The 25,033-nt window shown below is 41.1% G+C and overlaps 1 protein-coding gene and 1 long non-coding RNA gene across 4 annotated transcripts in view; both read right to left on the reverse strand.

Moving 5' to 3' along the window:
* The window catches only part of LOC134211462 (glucose transporter type 1), a 519,077-nt gene that overhangs the window by 119,100 nt on the left and 374,944 nt on the right, over positions 1 to 25,033 (reverse strand). The window lies entirely within an intron of this gene.
* LOC134211465 (uncharacterized) lies at positions 6,538 to 7,465 on the reverse strand. Its single transcript, XR_009979025.1, has 3 exons — positions 7,352 to 7,465; positions 7,224 to 7,288; positions 6,538 to 7,152 (listed from the first exon to the last, which is right to left on the reverse strand). It is a non-coding gene; the product is annotated as an uncharacterized LOC134211465 (long non-coding RNA).

Raw genomic sequence — 25,033 nt, forward strand, 5'->3', positions numbered from 1 at the left:
TTGAGATAGTGCTTAGTGCTTAGGGATAATTTAAGAGCTAGGGTAATGCGATTGGCTAAGATACTACTATTTACATTTATATTTACAATTCGCTGGACGCGTTTAGACTCCAATAGGATTTTGACTTGATACTCGCGTTAGGGTTTATGGAGTGATGTGATAGTTTTGCCCTTCATGGTGTTTTCAGTTTTGTTCATTGTGGTCACTTTCGATACATAGCTTGCTGACTTATGGTAATGTTTTTAGGTACAATCTCGGTTCCCTCAGCTCTGGTCCGTTTGGCACATTCCAAGAGCGAGTCCGTCTAGTATTGCCCGTAGAATGTTTGACCCCGAAGGTGTTTACTCGTCTTTAGGTTCATGGTTACTCACTAGGAGCTACATAGCTTAATAATCCTTGTAATCTTAAGATTGTATCAGACGAGGAAGCATCTTCTTCAAACTCGAAGCAAAGTAAACCCCAAGTCGCTTCCCCTGTAGGTCTTCCAATTCATAAGTGCTAGTCCCCAGCTTTTTCCGTACTACAGCCTGCTCGTATTTAGGTGCAAGTTTCTTGCAGAATCCTTTCCCTTTGTCAGACAAATCAAAGGTCCTTTTCAGTACCTTCTCACCTTCCACATATGTTGCACAATTTGAATTGGAGCGTAGCTTATACGTTTTCGCATGGCGTTGGGATGCTGGGGCAAGATTTGCTTTAATGTCTTGGAACAGTTTTTCGCGTCGATCGGATTTCATAACATCGTTATCGTCTGTCGAATCGTAGTTATCTCGTATCCGGCCGTATTCCCGGCCGTCCGACACCATGTTTCTGCCGAACACAATGAAGTATGGACTATACTTTGTGGATTCGTGAACCGCGTTGCGAATGGCGTTTGCTATTTCTTGTATATTATCCGCCCAGTGTTTATGCTCTTTCTTGAGCGTTGCTCTGATGGCCGTAGTAATGACGCGGTTCACCCGCTCGGTGTTGTTCACCTGGGGGTGGTACGCGGGTGTGAGCCAATGCGAAACATGGTACGATTCCAAAAGCTTTTTAAATTGCTTTGATACGAATTGAGATCCGTTATCCGTTAGCACTACCTCAGGGGACCCCAAAAGCCGGAAGATTACATTTTCGACAAAATCTGCTAAAGAACTAGCCTTAGCCTCGCGAAATGTCTGTACCAGTACAAATTTGCTGAATACATCCGTGGCTACGAGTAGGCACGTGTGCCTGTTCTTCCCCGATGGCGGTAAAGGACCCACATAATCTAATGTCACGAACTGCCACGGGTACTCCACCGGTTTTTGCGCTCCCATCGGCGGTGTGGCATTCGTGTTGCTCGCTTTACTGGTCTGACAAATTAGACATTCTCTACAGATCCGCCTGATTTCAGTAAGTTCATTTTGGCCAATAATAACGTTGTTTAATGGCCCCCAGTGTTTTATCATACCCAAAATGTGCTTTATCGTGAATTTGCTTAACGATGAGCTCTCTGTCCGAGGCGGGTGGAAGCTGTTTCCACGCAAATCGAGGATCGCTCATTCGGTTCGGTGTTTTAACATACCGAAAGATTATTCCGTCAATCACTCGGTAGTCCTGGTATTTCGCTGGGTTCAGTCTTATGTCATCTAGCATATCGTCATAATCCGGATCGGTTTGCGTAACTTGCAGAACATCTATCTCGATCGACCTAGACAGGCAATCTGCTGTAATGTTACTTTTACCTTTCCGATACTCAAGGTTGAAGTCATAGGCCTGAATCCTTAATGCCCACCGCATAAGTTTTGCGTTGCCTGATTCTGTCCCGATGTTGAACAGCCACAACAAGCTTCTTGCGTCGGTGACAACACGGAACTTGGTACCTTCAATATAGTGTCTGAAATGTTGAATCGCTGACAGGACACCGAGACACTCCTTCTCGACTGCTGAGTAACGTCTCTGAGTACGGTTGAGTTTTTTACTATAGTAACTAATCACCCTCGTAGCTCCATCTTGCTCTTGTACCAGCGCGGCACCTATCGCCCTATCAGACGCATCCGATTCTATCGTGAATATTTTGCTAAAGTCCGGGTTGCCCAATATTGGTGCCGATGTCAAAATCGATTTTAGTTCACGAAATGCGCTCTCAGCTTCATTGTTCCAAATAAACTTTTTGTTTTCTTTCGTGAGGAGATCTGTTATTGGGGCTGTTACCCTACTATAATCCTTGACGAAGCGCTGGTAGAACCCAGCGAGGCCCATAAGTCTACGGATGTCCTCCTGAGTCTTAGGTCTTGCGTAATCCAACACCGGTTGGATCCTGCTACTGTCTATTGCTACTCCGTGCTCATTTAGCAAATAGCCTAGGTACATTACCTGTTTCCGGCAAAACCGGGACTTTTCCAAGGAAATCGTCAAACCAGCTTGTCGAAGTCTCTCCCTACAATTCTCAAAAGACGCAAGTGCTCTTCCAGCGTTTCAGTGGCTATGACTATGTCGTCGAGATATACGAACACTCTCGGTTCTAAGTCAAAGCCGAGAGCCTTGTTCATCAATCGCGACATCGTAAATGGCGCATTGATCACTCCAAATGGTAGAACCTTAAAGCGATATACTCCCTCCGATGTTCTAAAAGCTGTGAAGTTGCGACTTTTTTCGTTTAACGGAATTTGAAAGTACGCATCTTTCAAGTCGATGACGGAGAAGTACTTGGCCTTACCGAGGCGACGAAAAATGTCCTGTATGTTTCTCATAGGGTAAGAATCTTTGACCGTCAATTTGTTTATCTTCCTGGAATCTAGGCATACTCGGACCTTCCCATTTTTCTTTGGAACAGGTACTAGTGGATTGGTCCATTCGCTATAGCATTCCTCGATAGCGTCTAGCGACTTAAATCTCTCCACTTCCTTTCTTATCGCTTCCTGCATGTACGGTGAGCATTTGTACATAGCCGGATTACGCGGTGTTGCTCCTTCTTTCAACACAATTTCATGCTCAATCAAATGTGTTCTACCTAATTTTCCGGTGGATGTCAATTCGAATCCTTTGATCACCCTCAGCAACTGCTCCTTTCGTCTGCACTCAATTCGTGTTCCGTTTCAACCGATTCTGGATCTGGAGCCGCCTCAGTTGGTCCCTCGAAAACCGGAATATCTAGAGTATCGTCTTCTTCTTCTTCCTTCGTTTCCGGTACCTGGTCGGTCGGCTCGATCGTAAAGCACATACTTTCGTTTTTCCGGTTCGGTACGGTTTCCAGATATTCTGGTCCTTTCCCCATATCGATCATTGGCTTGATCCCAAATGCGTCCCAGAAATCTGCTCCTAAAATAATGTCCCGTGAGATTTCCGGTACTACAATTGTAGGTATTACCTTCGTTACCCCCTTGTACGTGAACGGCATGTTCACCAATCCACGACAAGCATAGTTTGAGCCGTCTGCCGTGGCCACCCGTATGGCCGCAGGTTGCAACTTCAACCCGAATTTCTCGATCAACTCCATTGAATTTAATATACTTATGCCGGCCCCTGAGTCTAGCAATCCCTCTGCTTCATGGTCGAAAATATTAACTTTAATGTGTGGACATCTTCCGAACATAATTTTTATACGGTAGATTCGCCGAAGAGGTTCCAACGTTTGTTGGGGAATGGTTGTCGATTTAGGGATGCTTAATTCCCTGACTTGCACCCTTCCCAAGTTTCCCTGAGCCCCACTCTCTTGTGGCACTATCGGTCTCGCGCACCGCTCACAGCATCTAATCGTTCTCCCCATATTTCCACATCCATAGCAGAAGATGTTTCGTGGTCTTGGACATTGCCTCCAGCCGTGTCCTACTTCCTGACAGTTCCAGCAACTTATTCTTGCTGAACCTGTTTCGACGTTTCTTTGGTCATGTGGTATAATCCCGTTGTTTGAATGACCCGATCGTACGATGTTCTGTTGCCGCCCTCTGATGTGGTTCACCATTGTTTCTTGGAGTTCTTCATCCTCGCTGTCTTCTCGTGCTACTTCCACTTGGTTAATCGGTCGCCGAACGTAAGGTTCTGTTGTCGACTGATGTATCTGGTGATCGGCAGCGTCGATGCGGTAGTTCAAATCTATGAGGTGTTGTAGATCGTTTACGCGTACGATTGATATTTTGATCGATAGTGCTGCCTCATGTTGTCCCATATGACCTCGAACTTCCGTCTTCGAGACAATGGTTTGGACAACATACGGTCGAGCTTCTCAATCTCGGAAACAAAGGCTATAAACGACTCCCCTCGTTGCTGCTTCCGCTCCTGAATTTTTGATCGTATGCCTTGGTCCTTGTTGGGGTTTCCAAACCGATAGGTAATGCCGTTCCTGAAGTCCTCCCATGTATTTAGTTCATCAACGTAAGTGAAGAACCAGTCAGAGGCAGACCCTTCCAGTAACATGTGGATGTCCCGAAGTAGTACATCTTCCACTACCCCTTCACGTTCCGCAAGTTTGGTGGCCTTATAAATAAAGTCTTCCACTGACGTCCCTCGCGACTCTCCCGAGAACCGGAGCTTCCATTTCTCCACTCGACCGTGTCCTCTATCTCTGCCTCTTTCTCGTTCTCGACGTTGTTCTCTCGGTCCTCGCCGGTACTCCGTCGGTCGATTACTCCTACTGTTGTAACTGTACACGGATTCCTCATGACTGTCGCGTTCGCTCCGGTTGTTGGAGACTCCCATCTGAATTCTACCGCGTCGCGAATACTCTTCTTCTGAATCAGAGTTCGTTAATTCATCCGCATAATGCGTTGGCCGATGTTCTACCCAACTTGGTCGAAAGCTTCCATTGTTTGGATGCCTGGCCTGCCAAGAATGACTTGTATGACCTTTACCTCCTACGTCTGTACCATCGTTTCTATTTCTCGTTAATTCTGCCAGCATTCGCTTCATGTCTTCCCATTCCGAGCGTGGTATCATCACGGTTTCCTCTACCTTCGGCCCTCCTCGACAGCTTTAGGGTTGCCCCTTCCAGGTTTGCTTTAGGATTTACATTAGAAGCATCTGGTAAAATCGGAAAGTCCCACTCGATATTTCGAGCTATGTTACCGAAACCTTCGGACACGGCTTTGCTCTTCGATAGACTATGATCGACCAGACCCTCTGTTCCTCCCTCGGCACCCTGAATTATATTGTTGATTTGATCCTTAAAAGGAGACAATGACGGACCAAACTGATAGTACTGCATTATTTTCTCAATTTTAAGGCTAAGTTCCTCCGTTGTTTTTTTTCCTCTTCCGTCTCCGCAATACATCTTTTACCCTATAATAATAATGGATTACTCTCGACTCATATTTTGCCTCCACCTTTTGGACAAAGCTTTCTCTAAATTATCTATTCTCGCATGAATATGTCCGGCTTCATCTTCTATTTTTAGATTTGATCTGTAATTCTTCCCTTCTCTCTGGTCAGATTTGAACAAAGTTCTCAAATGTCTTTGTTTCCCTTGTACATCGAGCTTAAAAACTTCCTCTGGTTGATTACGGATCGACAACTCGTAGTCAATCTCTTCCTGGTTCAAATCTTCTGCCCTTGGCAAAGATCGATTCATATTGGTGAAAATTGTAATCTATTTCCAACCACAGAGGACAAATCAACAAACTTCTCCACACAGCACTTAGAATTTGAATTAAAGTTGCGATTAAATAAATTTTCCAGGAAAGCTTACTTTTTTTTAAGCTCAACAAATAATAAATAAAACTTAGCAATAAATAATATAATGAATCAATTTAATTATAGTGTAGAATAAATTAAGTACATATATACATATACAAACAATTGTATTTAGGATTTAACTATGTATAATGTAATTATCAATAAATATGTCTGTTGAAACAGACAAAAAACATAACAAATAGTACAACGTAATAATATATACAATGACTGAGAAAATTCCAAGAAGTAATGAAAATTAAACTTGTCTTGTTCCCTTAGACCAATGTTTCAACCAAAGAAAAGTAGAGAAAATTCAAAAAGTTTATGATACAATACACAGTTACACCAAAAGAGAAAAGCCTTGTTTTGTTGGGCGCCAGTTACAACCCGCCAACCCGTCACGTTCCCCAGTTAAATGGATGGCTTAAGCGCCACTCCGTGAAGGAGACCACCCACCAGTTTAAGGTTTGCCCGGCCTGAGACTATCCAGAGGATAGGGTCAATGTTTCCCGAAATCGGGGAGGGAAGTGACTGGTTGTGTCAAAACCGTCGTACTTAGCGTGAGCGTATCGACGCCGTAAGACTCTAAATCACGTACGTGCAACTTCCAGAACCGCTCCAAAGACAAATAACCGTTCACAATAAATTTTCATCACTGGCACAGCTCCATACAATCAAACAAATTAATCACGCTTTAGAATAAAAAGTTATCACGACTACAAATTGAAATTGATGATTCGTCCGCGAAAAGACATGGGAACCCTCTCAGATGACTGACTGTTTGTCTACATTTACGGGAATCTACTTCATCAAGTTCGAGACGAATAGCAGTATGCTGTACGCTATAATTTCTACATTCACACACATCAAGTATAACACGAAGCTTTAATACAGTCAAACAAAGAGCTTTATTACATCTCGTTTATTCCTTTGCCTCGGCCTTTCTTCTTCCCCCTTTTAACATATTGCTACACTATCGCATCCTATCTAATCCCCATCAACCTACAGTGTATCGTGCGTGTTGTTTGTGCGTTACCCGTTCATTCACTCGCTGATCATGTACCAATCATTTAACGGAGGCAATTATGTACTTGAAATTTATTGCCTCATGCGCATGGACGTTCACAGTACAAAATGCATGCAAATACTCACTACCTAGGTTTTACGTGGATGGTTGGATGGTGATGAGTCGGCGGCTGAGCACACAGAGCTGCTTGCGCACTACTCCGGCCCGATGTCGACGGCTTTACGTGTCGATCGTTGATGACTCTCTCACCTGGCGCGTGGTCTTACGCTTGAACGCGGCACATGCGTCCGTTCGTCGAACAATAGTTCTCGCTGCTGTCGGTTGGACGCTGATGGGTTGGATGAGCCTGCCTGTCTAGGGCGCGTAAAAGGAACGTGACGCGGCCCTCTTCCGGCCACGTGTGCCCCGGGATTACCTCGACGCCGACGAGTGGGGTCAAAAGCGGTCTCTAATGGGATGGTGGTGTAACGGCAAATGGCTTCGCTGCCTCGCACCTAATTAAAAGAAACGCACACGCACTTTTGGTTGGGGACCTAACTAGGTTGCAATTATATCGCACTTTTACCTTTTCTAAACTAGTAACACGCACTGCCGCAACTTAGATCGAACAAATTACTGATTGACGATCAACTAGGGGAACAAAGGGGGAAAAGTTAACACATCATACAAAAAGCTACCATGTCACAAACTAACATTTTAAATTACACCACGACGCGAAACAAATACGGACCACTTTTGCCTCTTCCACTGATCGAATCGAAGTGATCGATTAGAGTTGGAAATTGCCTCAGATTAACTGCGAATCTGTAAAATAATCCCGGTTGCCGTGATATTACCCGAAGATAATATCACGAACGCTAATTCTCGCAATTGGACATAAAAGATTTAGCGGGCATCGCGACATCTCTTTCTGACGGCTTTCAAACATCCAGTCAAATCCTCTCCGATCTTGGGAGTAGAGTCCAAAGTCGAATAAGGAAGGTCAATGTATTTTGAATGGCGCATTTGCGGGTCGTTGTCCCTCTATTCAAGCTTAATTTGCATAGCGAAATGACGCGCGGTTGGCTTGGTTCTCATGTTTAGCGCGTGTAACTGGTAATGGAACTCACTTGATTAGCTTGTATGCCAGATGCAACCATTTCGAAGGCGTGAGGTGTGCGATTGTGTGGAGACTAACTTTAGGGATCTTATTCAGCAAAACGAACATTCATGCAATAAATTCTAACTTATGAAATTCTACTTTAGATTTTCCATGGGATTCAATTAAATAAGAAAACGTACTTGTTACACATGTCCGACGGATTTACAGAATATTTCTCATGTAAAAATCTCGACCAAAATTGAAAAAATATGAAAAATAGAAATTAAAATTAGTATTCACAACACGCATTCTCGCCTACTGTGCAGGACAACGTCTGCAGGGTCATCTTTACACTTACGCCAGACCTATGATTTAGCCAAATACAAAATTTTCTAAATGATTATTGATGGATGTTTTACAGAACTGACATGAATTTCAAATTCCGCGGGAAGAAACAACGCGTAATTAAAAAAAAATCATCAAAAAGTCACGTTTACAGCGACCCGCGTAAAAAGCGACCCCAGTGTATTTGGGACAATTGTATTATTTTAGAAATCACCATACAGCCAGGAATGTTAATGAGAGGAACTGCAGTATCGGGTAAATCAGTATTCTTTATTGAATGGAAACTATGGCTGGCGACGCCTCAAACATCATAAGTTTAAATATAAGTATATGTAAACAATTCGAAGTTACTTGTTTTACCTATTTACTTTTCGAAATGTCCCGGAATAATAAAGAGCCGGTTTGCTACGTATAAAATATCACAATATTGCAAAACAGGTTAACAGAAAAATGTTCTAACAATTTAAGTTTATTTCTTTCTATTTAGAATTCTCTAGAAATACCAATATCCCGATATATTGGTATTTCTCTGTAAAACATCCGTCGATTCGATAATCATTTCCAAAATTTGGACATAAAGACAAGACATAGGTCTGGCGTAAGTGTTATTATCATGAACTAGATGACCCAGCAGACGTTGTCTTGCACAGTAGGTGAGAATGCGTGTTGTGATCTGCCTATACAAAATTCTAATTTGAATTTTTCATATTTTTTCAGTTTGAGTCGTGACTTTTACATAAGAAAATATTATGTAAGCCCATCGGAAATTGTGATGAAGAAATTCGAACCCAGAAGTTTCTTAGTTATGCGGAATACAGACCAATTCATTTTTATATCTAACAAGAAGAAGAAGAACAAAATATTCATACGGTACCTACGGCAAGCTAAGTAAGATATATGTTGCAATGCAACCGTTAGTGCTTGAGTTATACTTTCAATCTCCTAATTAAAATTCTCCTCCATTTTGCCCCTACATGTATGCAGTTAATGTCAAAATGCTCATTTTTGAACAAAAAATCGTCAATAACTTCGTCAATATTGAAAATAAGTCTTCCACTGGTTCATGTTTTTTATTACGACGGAGATCTTTGCAGAACATTTGAAAAATCTAAAAAATATATTGACGAAAGAATCGTGAAAAACCTGATTTTTGATGGTCGTTCATAAATAACGACCCATATCTCGACTTCTATAGCAGACAGAAATAAAGTTTAAAGCAAAATTTTTCGTAGAAACTTTTTTTACAAGTTTCTTGAGAACACCAATGATGTATCTGCATAATTAGAGGAAAGAGAATTTCCATCTCAATTTAGGGGGTCAAAAAAAATTTCCGGAATATGAAGCTTAACATACTGAAACTTTTCTCCGAAGTCAGTGAGCCTCTAAAATCAACTTTTCATGGCCAAAGCATTTTCGATCACGAATTCCTGGGTTAGAAAACACTGTGCGATGGTGGGGAAAATTGTTGTTCCACTTCCAATGTTTCGCGAAAATTAAATGCTGCTCTCTTTGCCTTTCCAAACTGATTGAATCTGACGATATGTGACGATTAGTAGAAGGTTCAATACAGTAGTTTTTTTCTCTACTTTCAATCAGTTCATGCGGTGCCCGGATAAAAAATACATAGGTTTCAATAAAATATTATAAAAATACAATGAATTTTATTGATGAACAATAAACTCTACTGTTCCCATATTATACCAATCAAGTTGCGATATTGTTATTCCAATGGACGTACAATAGATTCTATTACCGGCAAAATGTGGGCAATAGAATTACAATAACTTCTAAATTTTGTTCGAGAAAAAATCATTTTTTTTATTGTAAAGATACATGACAACCCCCATTTTATATTGTAAAATTGCCATTTACAATAGGCTGTATGGTAGAAAACAATGTTATGTTATTGTTATTCTATTGTGAGTGACAATAGAGTATGGCGTAATTTTCATTTCATCGTACTGTTACAATTATTTCTATTGTTTTTCTATTGGGATTGTTTATTAGGGTGGCATGGTTATAGTGGGCGCTCTTAATATTTCAAAATTGTTTTAGGATCGAATCCTTAATTTTTGTTAATATGCTTGTAAAATTTATCTGTAGAAGCGACGAGAAGGAAAATTTGGCGGATCAAAAAATTAAATTATCCGGCGAGCTGTCGCTCACGAGCTTATCACCCGTTATCATTCTATCCGGATACAAATCTCGCTTAACTTTTCAAAAAGACCCAAGTAACATTTTTTTCATGAATTAGTTTGAATAGCGCAATCAACATAACAACTTGAAAGCTATTGATTGTGCTATTCAAATTAATTCATGAAAAAATGTTGCTTAGGTCCTTTTGAAAAGTTAAGCGAGAAATGTTGTGTGAGAATACTTCCTCACAGGGGAACATGAAAAGTCACACTCCGCTAAAGAGAATAATCCTAGGGTTTTATTCATATGAGAGAGAATTCCGAAGCCTGAGTTTTCGTTTTAAATTTCTTTAAATACTAAAAATGTTTGAAACCCGTTGAAAACTGTGAAATGAAAATAAAAATTACTTTTAAAATATTATGTAAATGTAAATGAAATTTGTAAATTGTTTGAATCTATTTTTTTTAATAAAACAAAAGCATTTGTGACATATCAAGTTATAAGAGTTACTTCGAAATTGGGGAATGTTTTTAAATTTTTGATTAATTTTTGAGGCTTTTTAAAATTTTAGCCTAAAACAAATTAAAAAATTTAACATTTTTAGAATGCTCAGAGAATGTAAAATTTTCCTGAAATAAAAAATAATGACTATTTGGTCCAATTATTAGACCTAAATTTGATGAATGTCTATATATCAGGCTTGGTGGACATACAAAGTTCGTCATTGAAATGTTGTAATTTTCTTTGTCAGTTCTGTAAAATGTCATTGGCATCCATTTGTATAATTTTCCAAGAACTCTTTTTCAGAAGCTGGATATCAATTAATGATGTATGACGAACTTTTAGCGCTTAAATTTGCCTATAATTTTGTTTAAGGCGACGCAATACTGAAGTTTTCTTCCATTTCATGATGTGGCAACTGCATCGCAAGTAATGTGCACACAGCCGTGCGCGCCTTTCTAAGCACTACGTCACCAAGTGAATGATGATGAGTTGAATCGAAGTTTTTGTTACGTTCTGCTGTTCCTTTCACTATCTTCATCTCTCAAACGCGGACAAATACAGTTTTCTGATTCTTTATTCATCAAGCTCATATATGCATTTTAGTAATACTATACAATATACTCGTCGAGACCTCTAAAACTGTGATTTATTTTAAATGGAGTATTGTAACAATAGTCTTGTCCATAATTTCCAACTCTTTAAAATAAACGTAAAGTAATAGCTCCACCTAAACCCCCACGACATTACCCTCTTTCTCCCTGCGACAAAACGCACATTCGCAGTAATGGATACCTTCTCAAACCGTTTTAACTGTTGCACAAATGGACTAGGTGTGTTGACTGTTAGTCTGATTATTTATTTTTCCCTTCGCTAACAACGGCATCCCTTTCGCCGAATGGGCGAACAGGAGATGCGATGTGTGAAAAGGTGTGATATTCGTTCCGGAAAACATCAAACACTTTTTCCGTGCACGCTGTGCTGCCGTGTGTGTGTTGGCAATGGGGACGACGACATCATTATCCGGGAAAATGTCCCTGGCAGGAATAAGGGAAAAAATGGTACCGTCGCAGATCTGCACTCTTTGCATTTCGTTTGGCGCGTTTTTTCTTGCTGTTTCGTTAAAATATATATATGATATGTTTGTAGGTATATCTCCGGTGCCGGTATGCTGTCGTCAGGTTGTGCCGTTTGTCATGTGATAGCGTGTGTATCGTCGGGGTACAAATTCTACGTATTTGTCTGACCTGGTTTGCGTGCTGCGCTCTGTTGCTGCACGCCTGTACAAATGATTCGTTTATTTAAGTAATAATTGTATGTACAAATATTTAGAGGAAACAAGCGGAGAAGCAAGACTGCATACGTGCTAGAATTGAAAGGAGGAAAAAAGGATTCTAACGCTAGAGCTACCTGGTGGAACGACAAAGATAAGAGAGATCGTCATGCAAAGGAGTATACAACATCGTACAAACTACTAGTACAGGAGCTACAAATTTATAGAATGAAACAGTTGCGGAGAAATACAAATCATCGTCGAAAGTATCATGCATTTTCTGTTCAGCTACGACCCATGGTATTTTGCCAAAGAATGAGCAAACGGGCATTCCAGAATTTTCAGGAATTGTAACGTACTTCGTCCTTTGCTAAACTGAGGCTGCGGCCGATACATTTGCCAGATGGGGCCATTTGCTTGACATGGCCACAAAGCTCGGCAAGCTGAAGCCAAATTTGGGAATGTTCAGTTCTTCAAGCGGAGTAAAAGCATGTTAAAGTGTGTGTTCGGTATGTGTTTGTGCAACGCGACGAGTGGCAGCTACGTGCAACGAGCAATACGGCAAGAAACATCACTTGTTATAGTTCTCTGGGCTGGAACTACCAAACTACAATATGCTAGACATGCAAATTTCGTGTAACGAACGATTTATTTTTTATTTTGCTTTTGGTTCTAATGGCGCAAGGGAAAACATTGGCTGACGATAGTGGGCGGCGTGTGGCGGCAGCAAGACTTTATTTGCCTCAAGTTTAATGAAGGTTCTTGCCAGTGACTGACTGTTGTTAGCACGGCCTGGCATTGCATGGTTTAACAACTAGTTGGTGGGTTGGTTGGTTTAACTTTTCATACACAATGTATTTGAACTGACTTTTGCCGGTTGGGCGGCTGGTGGGTGATGATGTTCATGAGATGGTTGATGAGAGAGCGCGTAAAATGGGTCAAGCTGGGTATTTAATCTTTTCTATATGAGGTACTCAGAAAGTTTGGAATGAATTCACAATGAGTTGTTTCAAGCTGCAGCAGTTGGACGTTATTGGAGTTTTGTTGTATGCGATGCAAGGATCATAAATTAAACATTTTTGCTTTTATGCAAAGGTACGTGTATGGAGATAGCAAAGGAAAAATCTCTATTATCAATTTGCGAAATTGCTAGAATTTTAAAGACTGATATCCGCTTTTATGCATTTCCAAATTTTCAACTCAAAAACATTACATTACAAACTATCCTCTTATTTGATCCTTTGTGTAAAGATATTCAGATAGGTGACCACAGCGATCTTTCCTCTCGGCAGACAAACGCCAATGTTCGATTTACAGAAGCTTTTCTTAAGTGGAAAGGCTTTATAATGCCCGCAAGACTATACGCCTTTTAGAGATTCCCGACGAAGTAAAGATATTCAACAGACACAATTTATTTTGCGTTCATTTCACGACCCACCCAAACATCAGTTTTTTGGGACTTCATTTTGCGTTAGTTGTTTAAACGCATAGTTCTACCCAAATTATTTAGCTCTAAATAAGAGGTTGGATACAGTTGATGCGCACATTATTGCTAATTCACTGTTTATAACAATGGAGAATATGTTTACAATGGATCAATCGCCGCGAAATTGCTGGTGGGGATTCTCATCGTTTTTTTTGGCAAAAAATGACAAAACAAAACTTTGCCATGACGTTTCGGTCGATTTACTGGCCTTCGACCATCTTCTGCGGACAAATCTTCCAGTCACTTATTTTCTAACAGTAATGGCTGTCTGTTGCCATTTTTCGCCGCAAAACAAATCGATGAGAGTCCCCACCAACAATGGAGAATACGAAAAACTATGCACAATGATTTAAATTTCTAAGTCTAATGAAGACTTCTTCGGTATTAACTCTAAAGGACGTATGTGATTCTGATTCATACGTCATTTTTTCCAATCTGATGGCACTTCCAGGCAAACCATCAGGGGAAGGCTTTGGCTACCCAGATTGGACAAATCAACGAATCTTTGTTTACATATTCAAATACGTCCTTTTGACTAAGTACCCGAGACTTCTGTTTTAATTGCTTGGTGCATGACTGATCTGCCGTAATCTGAGAAAGCCAAGCGCCAAAATACAACATGAATGTTTTCCATTTGTCTGTTAAAGAGCTCAATGAGTACTACTCGTTAACGCCCTTTTTGGGAAAATGGCGTATACGTCACTTTTTCAGATTACGGCAGTGATGGTTGATACGAAACGGACTTGCCAAAAAAACGACAGTCGAGATAATTTGAATGTTAATCCTTAAATTTATTAAGGAATCAGCCTCCAGAAATCCTGTATAGAATACTCTCAGAATTACCTTCAGGAAACTTTCTAGAAGTTGCTTCTGAAAATACAACAAGAGTTCCTCCTGAAATATATTCAAAATCTCATCCTGGAGATTCTCCATACCCAACCAGCGGGTGGCAAATTTTAGTAAAGTGTAAAGTGTTTTCAGTAAAGTGTGGGAGCCCAACGTTTGGTAATCTAATGTTTACAAAAGTTAAGTAAAATTTACCTTACTTTTGGATGACTTCTATTCAAAATTAAGTATAGTTTACTTAATATTAAGTAAAATTTAACTAATTTACTTAAGGCTTTCACACTAAACTCCTGATTTGAGTGAAAAGTACCTAATATTAGGTACTTTTTTCTAACCGTGTATATGGGTGGGTAATTTCATTTGGCATAATTTAGAAGTATGAAAGAGAAAGGGTTATTCGACGTAATTTTTCATATAGATAAAGTAGATCGAGGATATGTTCTGATAAATTTGGACTGATGGAAAACATTTCTCGGATTTTCGGAAGGACGGACAAACGAAAAGGCAGAACTACTTCCGGGGAAGAGATCACATTCATCATTGACTTATTCCAGGCAAACGGCCACTTCCAAAAAAGAAATCTTTATTCCCGTTGCTTGATGCTGGGCAAACACAAACCTACTTTTGAAGGGGGAAGGGTCGTTTGGCCGAAACCCATTCGGCTCAAACCCATTCGGCCGAAAGGCATTTGGCCTAATGCCACTAGGCCGGACAAACCATTAGGCCGAAACCCATTTGTAATTAGGAAAGCTTTGATCACCGCGTGACTTTATCGAAATTAATTTATTGGCTTTTTCGGTGATAATTATACTACTCAAAGCGAAAGGGAGTAGATGAAAGTAATGAAGATACAGATTCGATTGACACCGCAAGCGAGCGGCAAGTGTGAAATGAATAGAAACTGAAGATTAGCAGAGGGCCATATGAGAGAACAAACATTGTTGAAATCGCTGTTATTCTGCCTAACGTCCACCCAGGAACGGCTTGGATAGTGACGTGGTGATCACTGTACCAAGACAGGCAAAATAACAGCGATTTCAACCTGCTAAAGTGTAAAAAAAAACCCAAAACGAAACCCATTTGGCCGAAGGTCATCCGGCTGAATAGGTCATTTGGCCGAATAGGACATTTGGGCGGATAGGTCATTTGGCCGAATAGATCATTTGGCCGAATACATCATTTGGCCCAACAGGTCATTTGGCCGAATAGGTCATTTTGCCGAATAGATCTTTTGGCCTAATAGGCCATTCGGCCGAATAGGTCATTTTGACGAATTGGTCATTTTGACGAATAGGTCATTTGGAAAATTGGTCATTAGGGCGAATAGGTCATTTGGCCGAATAGATCATTTGGCCGAATAGGTCATTTGGCCGAATAGGTCATTTGGTCCAATAGGTCATTTGGCCGAATAGGTCATTTGACCGAAAAGGACATTTGACCGAATAGGACATTTGGCTGAATATGTCATTTTGACGAATCGGTCATTTGGCCGAATAGGTCATTTTGACGAATCGGTCATTTGGCCGAATAGGTCATTTGGACGAATAGGTCATTTGGCCGAATGGATCATTTTGCCGAATAGGACATTTAATCGAATAGGACATTTGGCCGAATAGGTCATTTTGACGAATAGGTCATTTGGCCGAATTGGTCATTTGGACGAATAGGTCATTTGGCCGAGTAGGGCATTTGGCCGAAAAGGATATTTGGCCGAATAGGACATTCAGCCGAATAGGACATTTGGTCGATTAGATCATTTGGCCGAATAGGTCATTTGGCCGAATAGATCATTTTGACGAATCGGTCATTTGGCTGAATAGGTCATTTTGACGAATAGGTCATTTGGCCGAATTGGTCATTTTGACGAATAAGTCATTTGGGCGAATAGATCATTTGGCCCAATAGGCCATTTGGCCGAGTAGGGCATTTGGCCGAAAAGGACATTTGGCCGAATAGGACATTCAGCCGAATAGGGCATTAGGCCGATTAGATCATTTGACCGAATAGGTCATTTGGCCGAATAGGTCATTTTGACGAATCGGTCATTTGGCTGAATAGGTCATTTTGACGAATCGGTCATTTGGCCGAATAGGTCATTTTGACGAATAGGTCATTTGGCCGAATTGGTCATTTTGACGAATAGGTCATATAGGCGAATAGATCATTTGGCCCAATAGGTCATTTGGCTGAAAAGGACATTTGGCCGAATAGGACATTTAGCCGAATAGGACATTTGGCCGATTAGATCATTTTGCCGAATAGGTCATTTGGCCGAATTGGTAATTTGGCCGAGTAGGCCATTTGGCCGAAAAGGACATTCAGCCGAATAGGACATTTGGTCGATTAGATCATTTGGCCAAATAGGGCATTTGACCGAATACGACACTTGGCCGAATAGGTCCTTTGAAAAGATAGAAATAAGGTGTGAAAAGTGATACCTTCTACTTCTCATTACTTAATTTCCACTTCTCACTGGAAAAAGTGAGAAGTGAGTAGTGAGACGTCTCTTTTCTATTTCTTCGCTGTGAAAAGTAAGTAGGGCAAAGTGGGTAGTGGGACGTCTCACTACTCACTTCGCGCTTCGCACTTCTTCATTTCACACCTCATTCCTCACTTTCCAATTGTCTTAAGGTCGTGTTTCTGCTCAGTAAGCAGATAGTTCGCGCGGGCAGATTTTGTTGCTCTGTTTAGTCGAAATAAAAACCAATCTATGATTGTTTTGTCGTGTTTCTGCACAGTAAACAGATAGTTTGCGCGGGCCGCGCTTCGTGTGAAAATCAAAACGATCGTCCGTCACCGAAATTTTGTTCTGCATTGTGCAGGTGAGTATATTAATCAGAAAGTGAAAATTTAGCATCCACGTTTGTAGTGCGGTCGATAATTAAAATAATTAGCGTTCGTTCGATTGTTTTTCTTTCAAATCGAACTACACATTATACACGGCAGACTGTTTACCAAAACGAACCCTGCCACCCTCCCAACTCCATATATCCAACATTCCAGTGATTTCTCGTGGAAGTGCATATGACTCGTCGGCTTCTATCAAAGCGAGTATCACGTTAACAATTTCTTATCTATTCTTCAATTGACCTACATTCGGACACGGCTGGCGCTGGTATTGCTTATTTTTGGGTTACCAGTTCTTACACATTGAAGGTGATTTTAGTCCTAAACTTCATCTGTTGGTTCTCTGTGTAATTACAGCTGACGGAGTAGCAACTGTGAGTGGTCAATTATGCTCATGCTCATTTCACACTTTCCAATTGACTTAAATGACCAAATGACATGTTCAGTCAAATGACCTATTCAGCCCAATGATCTGTTCGGCCAAATAACCTATTCGTCAAAATGTATTGTTCAGCCAAATGTCCTAATTGGCCGAATGTTCTATTCGGCTAAATATCCTATTCGGCCAAATGTCCTATTCAGTCAAATGTCCTATTCAGCCAAATGTCGTATTCGGCCAAATGACCTTTTCGACCAAATGACTTTTTCGGCCAAATGACCTATTCGGCCAAATTACTTAGTCGGCCATATGGCCTATTGGGCCAAATGACCTATTCGGCCAAATGATCTATTCGGCCAAATGATCTTTTCGGCCAAATGACTTATTCGGCCAAATGGCCTATTCGGCAAAATGACCTATTCGGCTATATGACCCTTTCTGGCAGGCCCTCCTCGGCCTAGCGGTAAGATGCGCGGCTATTATGATGGTGGCTGGGTTCGATTCCCGAAGCCGGTCTAGGCAATTTACGGTTTGGAAATTGTAAAAATTGGGTATAAAGTATCATATTGTTAGTATCATGATAATACGAAGGCAAAAATGGTAATTGGCTTAGAAACCTGGCAGTTAATAACTGTGGAAGTGCTTAGAGAACACTAAGCTGCGAGGCGGCAATGTCCCAGTGGGAAATGTAATGCCAAGAAGAAGACCCTTTCGCCCAAATGGCTTTCGGCCTAAGCCCTTCCCCGTCTACAATTGCCTTGATCCGGGAAAGTGTCTACTTTTCAAAAAGGAATCACAACCACCATTGCCTTAATTAATAAACATTGCTTTTCACTGGACAAACAATGAATCTTTTAATTATTATTATCGATCGGTGCTATATTCGCCATTTCGATTGTTTGCAGTCTCCATTTCCGTTATGCTAAATGGCTCGCTCCCTCAAAAAAAAAACTGTTATTTGAGTATTTTTTTACATTTCATTTTGAAAATATTTTTCAACCGGAAAAATAACTTCAACATTTATGCGTGTTTAAAGCCTTCCGAAGACCTAAGCGATTTCATCGCCGTGACAGCTAGTCGCCGCGATTTTATCTTTGGGTCGCTGCAGGCAATGTTCCATTTACGCTTCTATACCAACGGCGACAGAATCGCAATCACCAAGGGGTCGTACACTTATTACGTAAGCAATTTTTCTGGGTTTTTCGACCCCCCTTGTTAGATTTTTCCCATCCAAATGATTTTTTATTTGTATGGCGCGTAAGATAACAACAGACCCCCCTTCCCACCAAAAGTGCTTTCGTAATATGTGTGCGGCCCCCAAGCGATAAAATCGCGTCGTGATTGTCGCGTGTCGTGTGCTCGGGGAACCTTAAAAAAACTTTTAGGTGAGTTGAAAATGAAACTCAGCAAATCTTTTATGACAAACAAATTTTAAAGGCGTGATTCGAATCACGCAACAGTCAAAGTAAAATCCAACTATAATTATATAATTACACAACTATAATTTTCTTTTTGATAGGTTTTTGTGTTATCTGGAGAAATCTTCAAGGATGTTACGGAAAAAGTAACTCATTACTCATTTCAAGTTAATTTTACTGCCAAACAAGGTAACAACATCATTACTTTAAATTATAGACACAATGGATAGGAAAACTGCGTTCTCGATTGAGTCTTCACAAAATAACAACTTCAAGTAGAGTATGGAAACCGTAGAGAGGCATTTACTGAACACATAAACGTACAGATACACTTTATGTAGATCGCTTAGTGCGCCCTGCTCAGCTGGAGCATCGGATAATTATAAGGAAACAGTCCCCCCCTCTGTCACCGTTCCACATACCAAAGCTTCTGGTAGCCCCAGTAGACAGCTAAAGCGAATTATTATTACCCCATTAAAGAAATATGAAGCACCTTATTTCTGTTACCCCGAGAGGAGACGGCGGTAGTGCTGTAAGCAGTAAGCGATTCCAACACTATTGCTGGAAGTCCTACCGCCAAAAAGATGGGAACTGGGATTGGCGAGAGAAAGAGAGCTGTTTCAATTGTGCGCTCGTCTCGGCGGAACTTACTGGGAGCTGCGATTCCTAACAGGAACATAAAGTACGGAAAACTGCCACGTTTTCGCAGTGGTGGCCGCTGGTTGCCACAATGCTTGCTTGGCTGTTTGCCGAAGGATAATGGACCGAATACAATGGAATTATCCAATTGAGGAAAAGCATAATGGAATAGTTTTTCGCCCCGACGAGGACGACGCGATTCAACTGCGCAAGGTGGCCGGAAATGGTGGCTTCTTAGACTACCTCCCCGGCGTTGAATTTGTAGTTATGTATATGCTTAGGAGGTGCAAGCTGTTACTCGTAGTTTTGACTTTGTTGGAGCGAACACAATGCTTGGAGTAACAAGGATTTAAGATGATATCGCTATTTCGACACGGTTGGATGGTTTATCCTTATTTATGTGGTTCTGAAGCCGTTTCTATGTCTATTATTTACAGTTTGAAAGCTGGGCGTTCTTCCAGTTGTCTTTAAATGATTAACTTATTAAACAAACTAAAAATAAATATATGGAATATATGGAAGTTATAAATGTATTTTCGTGATTCACATCCATCGAACTTTAGCTAGCTCAAGTATATGATGAGAATCACGCGGAAGTCAAAATTGATCAGACTAACTTGTCATAAGACGAGACACTCAACACGACCTTACTTTTGAGGTCTCATCTTATGATTAGGAGTAAAAAACTAATGGAGAAGAATAAATTTTAAGTACGTATTCAAAACATTTTAGCTAACGATAGTTTTTCAAATCAGCTTTATAATTTCGTTTGAAGTTTCAAGTAGTGATGGACAAACGAAATGTTTAACCTCATAGGGACATGACAGATATTTACGTCCATAGTCGTTGAGGCTAAAACCAACGAAAGCAACGTCCATTTGCTAGAACGCTTCTCTCGACCTTACAGTTGGGCACGGATGAGTTTGACAAAAGGTTCCTCTTATATTGGAGGCTATGATAAAAAGACGAAATTGATAGATTCAAATAATGTTGAGTTATTTGAATTCAGAATTATTATGTTTGATCTTTAGGACTGTTCACAATCTGTCAACCAATGTTCTTTTCTTCAGTTGTAGCAAACTGTGCATGATTGTCATTTGATATTTTTTCCTTAAAAACAAGCCAATGTTTCGATAATTATACTCGATACTGATTGACTGTTGAAGTACCGCATTCTTGAATAGAGGTGTTTTGCTGACTGAGTTAAGCAAGTTCATAATAGAGAAGCGCCTGGGTAAAAACAAAGTAAGAAATAGCCATAAGTTTCCGACCGAGAAAAAAAATGTGCGAACCGGGAAACCTGAACAACTTTAACAGTCTATAAAAGTGTGTTTAGTAGATGATAAGAAAGAAACCCGTACCAAAATGAAGAAGAATGGGGAAATAACGAAAAAGTTTCTACGCATTGCGAAGCCCTTCCAAAGCGGTTGGTTGACATAGTGAATGTGCGAGCTAAGAATCCCATTGGTAGGTACAAGGTGCCAAGTTGTGCTCGGTAGAACATTCGAGTGGTGCCGTGGGGGAAGCAAAATTGGTGGAACGCCCGCGGGATGAGGGTTGTTTGTCTTAGCACCACATTGCCGACGGTCTGAGAAAAGCGCTGCCCGTGGGGAGTGGAGCCGAAGGAAAACAAAAACATGCAGAACTTGACGTGCGCAAACAATTGGTGGAAATGTTTTCCGGCTTCCGCCGATATGGTGGCGGTATTGTGTGGATGTGGTTTTGGAGTTATGGGGGTTGAAGAAAGCTTACTTAAATTGTAATGATTCGCACTACACAAATCACACGCACTCATCGCACACATTCTTCATAGCATTTTGAAATAAAATTATTAAGAACGGCTTGAGATTGACCTTTTAGCAACGATTTTCCCGGTTCTTTAGGCTTTCCAATATTTCGCGCATATGCAATTGACAGAAAAATTTTACTGCTCGTTTTATTAAGATTATGTGCCAATATCAATCACAAATATTTGCAAGATGGGGTTTCTCCTCAACATTGTAATCATGAATATCAATATAATCATAATTATTCTAAGCCAATTTCCAGTGGATTGGAATCCTAATTACTAAACAAACCACGCCTAAACAAAATGTAAAACTGATGTCACAATAATCAGCCAGAAAGCTCTGCGTCAGCAGTAGCAAACCTCCGAAATAGACAGTTCTACATAACTGTTACTTAATCGCAAATCCGATTTACTTCAAACGAGCACAACATCAAAGCCGTTTGCCGCATTTCGAGTTTCCCCAAATTACCCCAAAAACAGCAAAACCGCCCACTTGATTTTATTTTCCCACCACTACCACCAACAGCGACAATCGACTGGGTGACACATGATCGCGAGCCGCGCCCGACTCAACACCAAAGCGAACCAAAACTAATCACCAAGTCAGAACCGATTAGTGTGCCAAACTACATAATTACACTGTTTGCGGCTGTTTTCCTTCCCGTTGGCAGTGGCCCGCATCGCCGAATTTCCGAATCATCCATCCTTCAATCCGGCAGCAGCCGCTTCATTACCCCAACGACCGCCGCATCGCACCGCGCCATTGTGCGCTTTCTTTGTGCTCGCGTCGAGTTACTTTTGTAGTCGTCCTACAGCCCTACACGGTACCTACTATCTGGTGGGGGGGCGAAATTCCGAGGAATGACTTCGCAGCCATCCACACTCACATCACAGAGCGCACAAGGATCCACTGCCACCGTGGATTGTCGGTGTAGTGTTGGTTGTGCTGCCACGATGGCTGCTGCTGCTACTGGTTGGGATTGGGTAAAAAGTAGGTATTTGTAACACATTGTGCCAATTTGCGCGCGATTCCATTCACTTTTCCCTTTTTGCATATGCCGGGCTTTTAGTGGGATGTTCTTTGGCAGTGAATAGTCAATGAGGTTGGCTAAAGTAGTTGTTGTTTAGCTGTTTTCAGGAATACCCGTTGATGCAATGGTAGCACAACTACGGTTATGTTTGAAAAGTGTTTATCATAAAAAAGCTTAAAAATAGCAATTGCTATATCCAATTCTTTTCTAGTTTTTCTCAGCTTGATTATCAGTATTGCTATTTCAAAATCAGATAATGACCTAAAAAATGTACATTATTTTGAGAAATCAATAAAAAAAATTTGTTATCGAAGGCCAACTTATAAAAATAGTTTTTGATTTACTCTCATCGACTGCAGGAATAGTTTTTGATTTGATATCATAGTAAAATTTTTCTGTTTTGTTATTTTGACCTCGTTGATAAAAATCAACAATTTCACAACATTAAAACAAGTTATCGATTTGATCTCAAGCCTGCCATGCTCGGATTATATGCTTCACTGGGGTAACTCACGCAAAAATGGCAACTCCCCTTATCGAGCAAGAAACATGACTTGACATAACATGGTCGGGGGTTCAATCACAGGTCCGTTCCATTTCTCTCCTTAGTTTATTTTACTATATCTCTCTTGTTTCGCAAGAACCTAAACTGCACTCCTCCTACCCGTTTTCAAGACGAACCTTTGCCCCTCGAAACCGCATGAATTCAAGGCTAGTGCAGAAGTATACTCGGCTTGCAGTGATTACAAATGCATTTTATCTCCTTCTCTTCAATAACTTGCCTTCTGACGTAGCAGGCGCTAGTGTGACCGAACAAAAGGGATTATCAGTATTTGTACATTGAAGATGAGTGCTACTCCTAAGCAAATATCTGTTGGTTCTCTGTGCAAGAACAACTCATCTGGCCATAATAAAGTAGCTACTAAGGGCGGTCAATAAGCTCAAGTTTAAGGAAGTGTTCACATTTTGATCAGTGCTGATACTTGGCTTGCGACGCATCAAACTTCTTGATTTCGCAGAACAATTTCATTGGCATGTGTACCTATAAAGATATAAAGGTATGAGCAATAAATAAATGTTAAATTTTCATAAAAATGCAAAATTTCCATAAAACTGCCATTATAAAAGATGATTTTTCCATAAAGAAATCAAGCTGTTTCTCAAAAAAAAAATACAAAATTTCCATAAATAAAACAATATTATTTTCAATTGATTATAGTTCAACTGCAATATTTCAAGACAAAATTTTCAAAACGACTTATCTGCTTTTGTAAACAAAACTTCAAACGACGATTTGACTAATCTGATAGCTCTCCCACGCAAACCAACACCATCAATAGGTAGCGGAATCCTTCAACCCAATCTTCGTTTGAATCTTTGTTTACAAAAGCAGATAAGTCGTTTTGAAAATTTTGTCTTGATTTGTTGCTATTTTCTGACTTTTTCAGTCTGAAAATTATTCAAACGAGTTCACATTTGCATTGCCCGACGTTTCTGCCCGTTTCATTTCATTTAATTAGTTGACATCTAAACAGATAACACTGAATCAACAATTTGACGCCACAATACACGGTTCGAGGCCGCATTTCTCCATCCTCGGATACGCCCCACGCTCGCAAAGTCGTTTTGCACCTGGTCTGCCCATCTCGCCCGCTGCGGTCCGCGCCGGCTCGTACCTGCCGGATCGGAAGCGAACACCATCTTTACAGGGTTGCAATCCGGCATTCTTGCAATATGTCCTGCCCAACGTACCCTTCCGGCTTTAGCTACCTTCTGGATACTGGGTTCGCCGTAGAGCTGGGCGAGTTCGTGGTTCATTCTTCGCCGCCACACACCGTCTTCTTGCACACCGCCAAAGATGGTCCTAAGCACCCGTCTCTCGAATACTCCCAGTGCTTGCAAGTCCTCCTCGAGCATTGTCCATGTTTCATGTCCGTAGAGGACAACCGGTCTTATAAGCGTCTTGTACATGACACATTTGGTGCGGTGGCGAATCTTTTTCGACCGCAGTTTTTTCTGGAGCCCGTAGTAGGCCCGACTCCCACAGATGATGCGCCTTCGTATTTCACGACTAACGTTGTTGTCAGCCGTTATCAAGGATCCGAGGTAGACGAATTCCTCGACCACCTCGAAGGTATCCCCGTCTATCGTAACACTGCTTCCCAGGCGGGCCCTGTCGCTCTCGGTTCCGCCCACAAGCATGTACTTTGTCTTTGACGCATTCACCACCAGTCCAACTTTTGTTGCTTCACGTTTCAGGCGGGTGTACAGTTCTGCCACCTTTGCAAATGTTCGGCCGACAATGTCCATGTCATCCGCGAAGCAAATAAATTGACTGGATCTGTTGAAAATCGTACCCCGGCTGTTACACCCGGCTCTCCGCATGACACCTTCTAGCGCAATGTTGAACAACAGGCTCGAAAGTCCATCACCTTGTCTTAGTCCCCGGTGCGATTCGAACGAACTGGAGTATTCGCCCGAAATGTTCACACAGTTTTGCACACCATCCACCGTTGCTTTGATCAGTCTGGTAAGCTTCCCAGGGAAGCTGTTCTCGTCCATAATTTTCCATTGCTCTACGCGGTCTATACTGTCGTATGCCGC

Source organism: Armigeres subalbatus, chromosome 2 (genome assembly GCF_024139115.2).
Source record: "Armigeres subalbatus isolate Guangzhou_Male chromosome 2, GZ_Asu_2, whole genome shotgun sequence".
Classification (NCBI taxonomy): Eukaryota; Metazoa; Arthropoda; class Insecta; order Diptera; family Culicidae; genus Armigeres; species Armigeres subalbatus.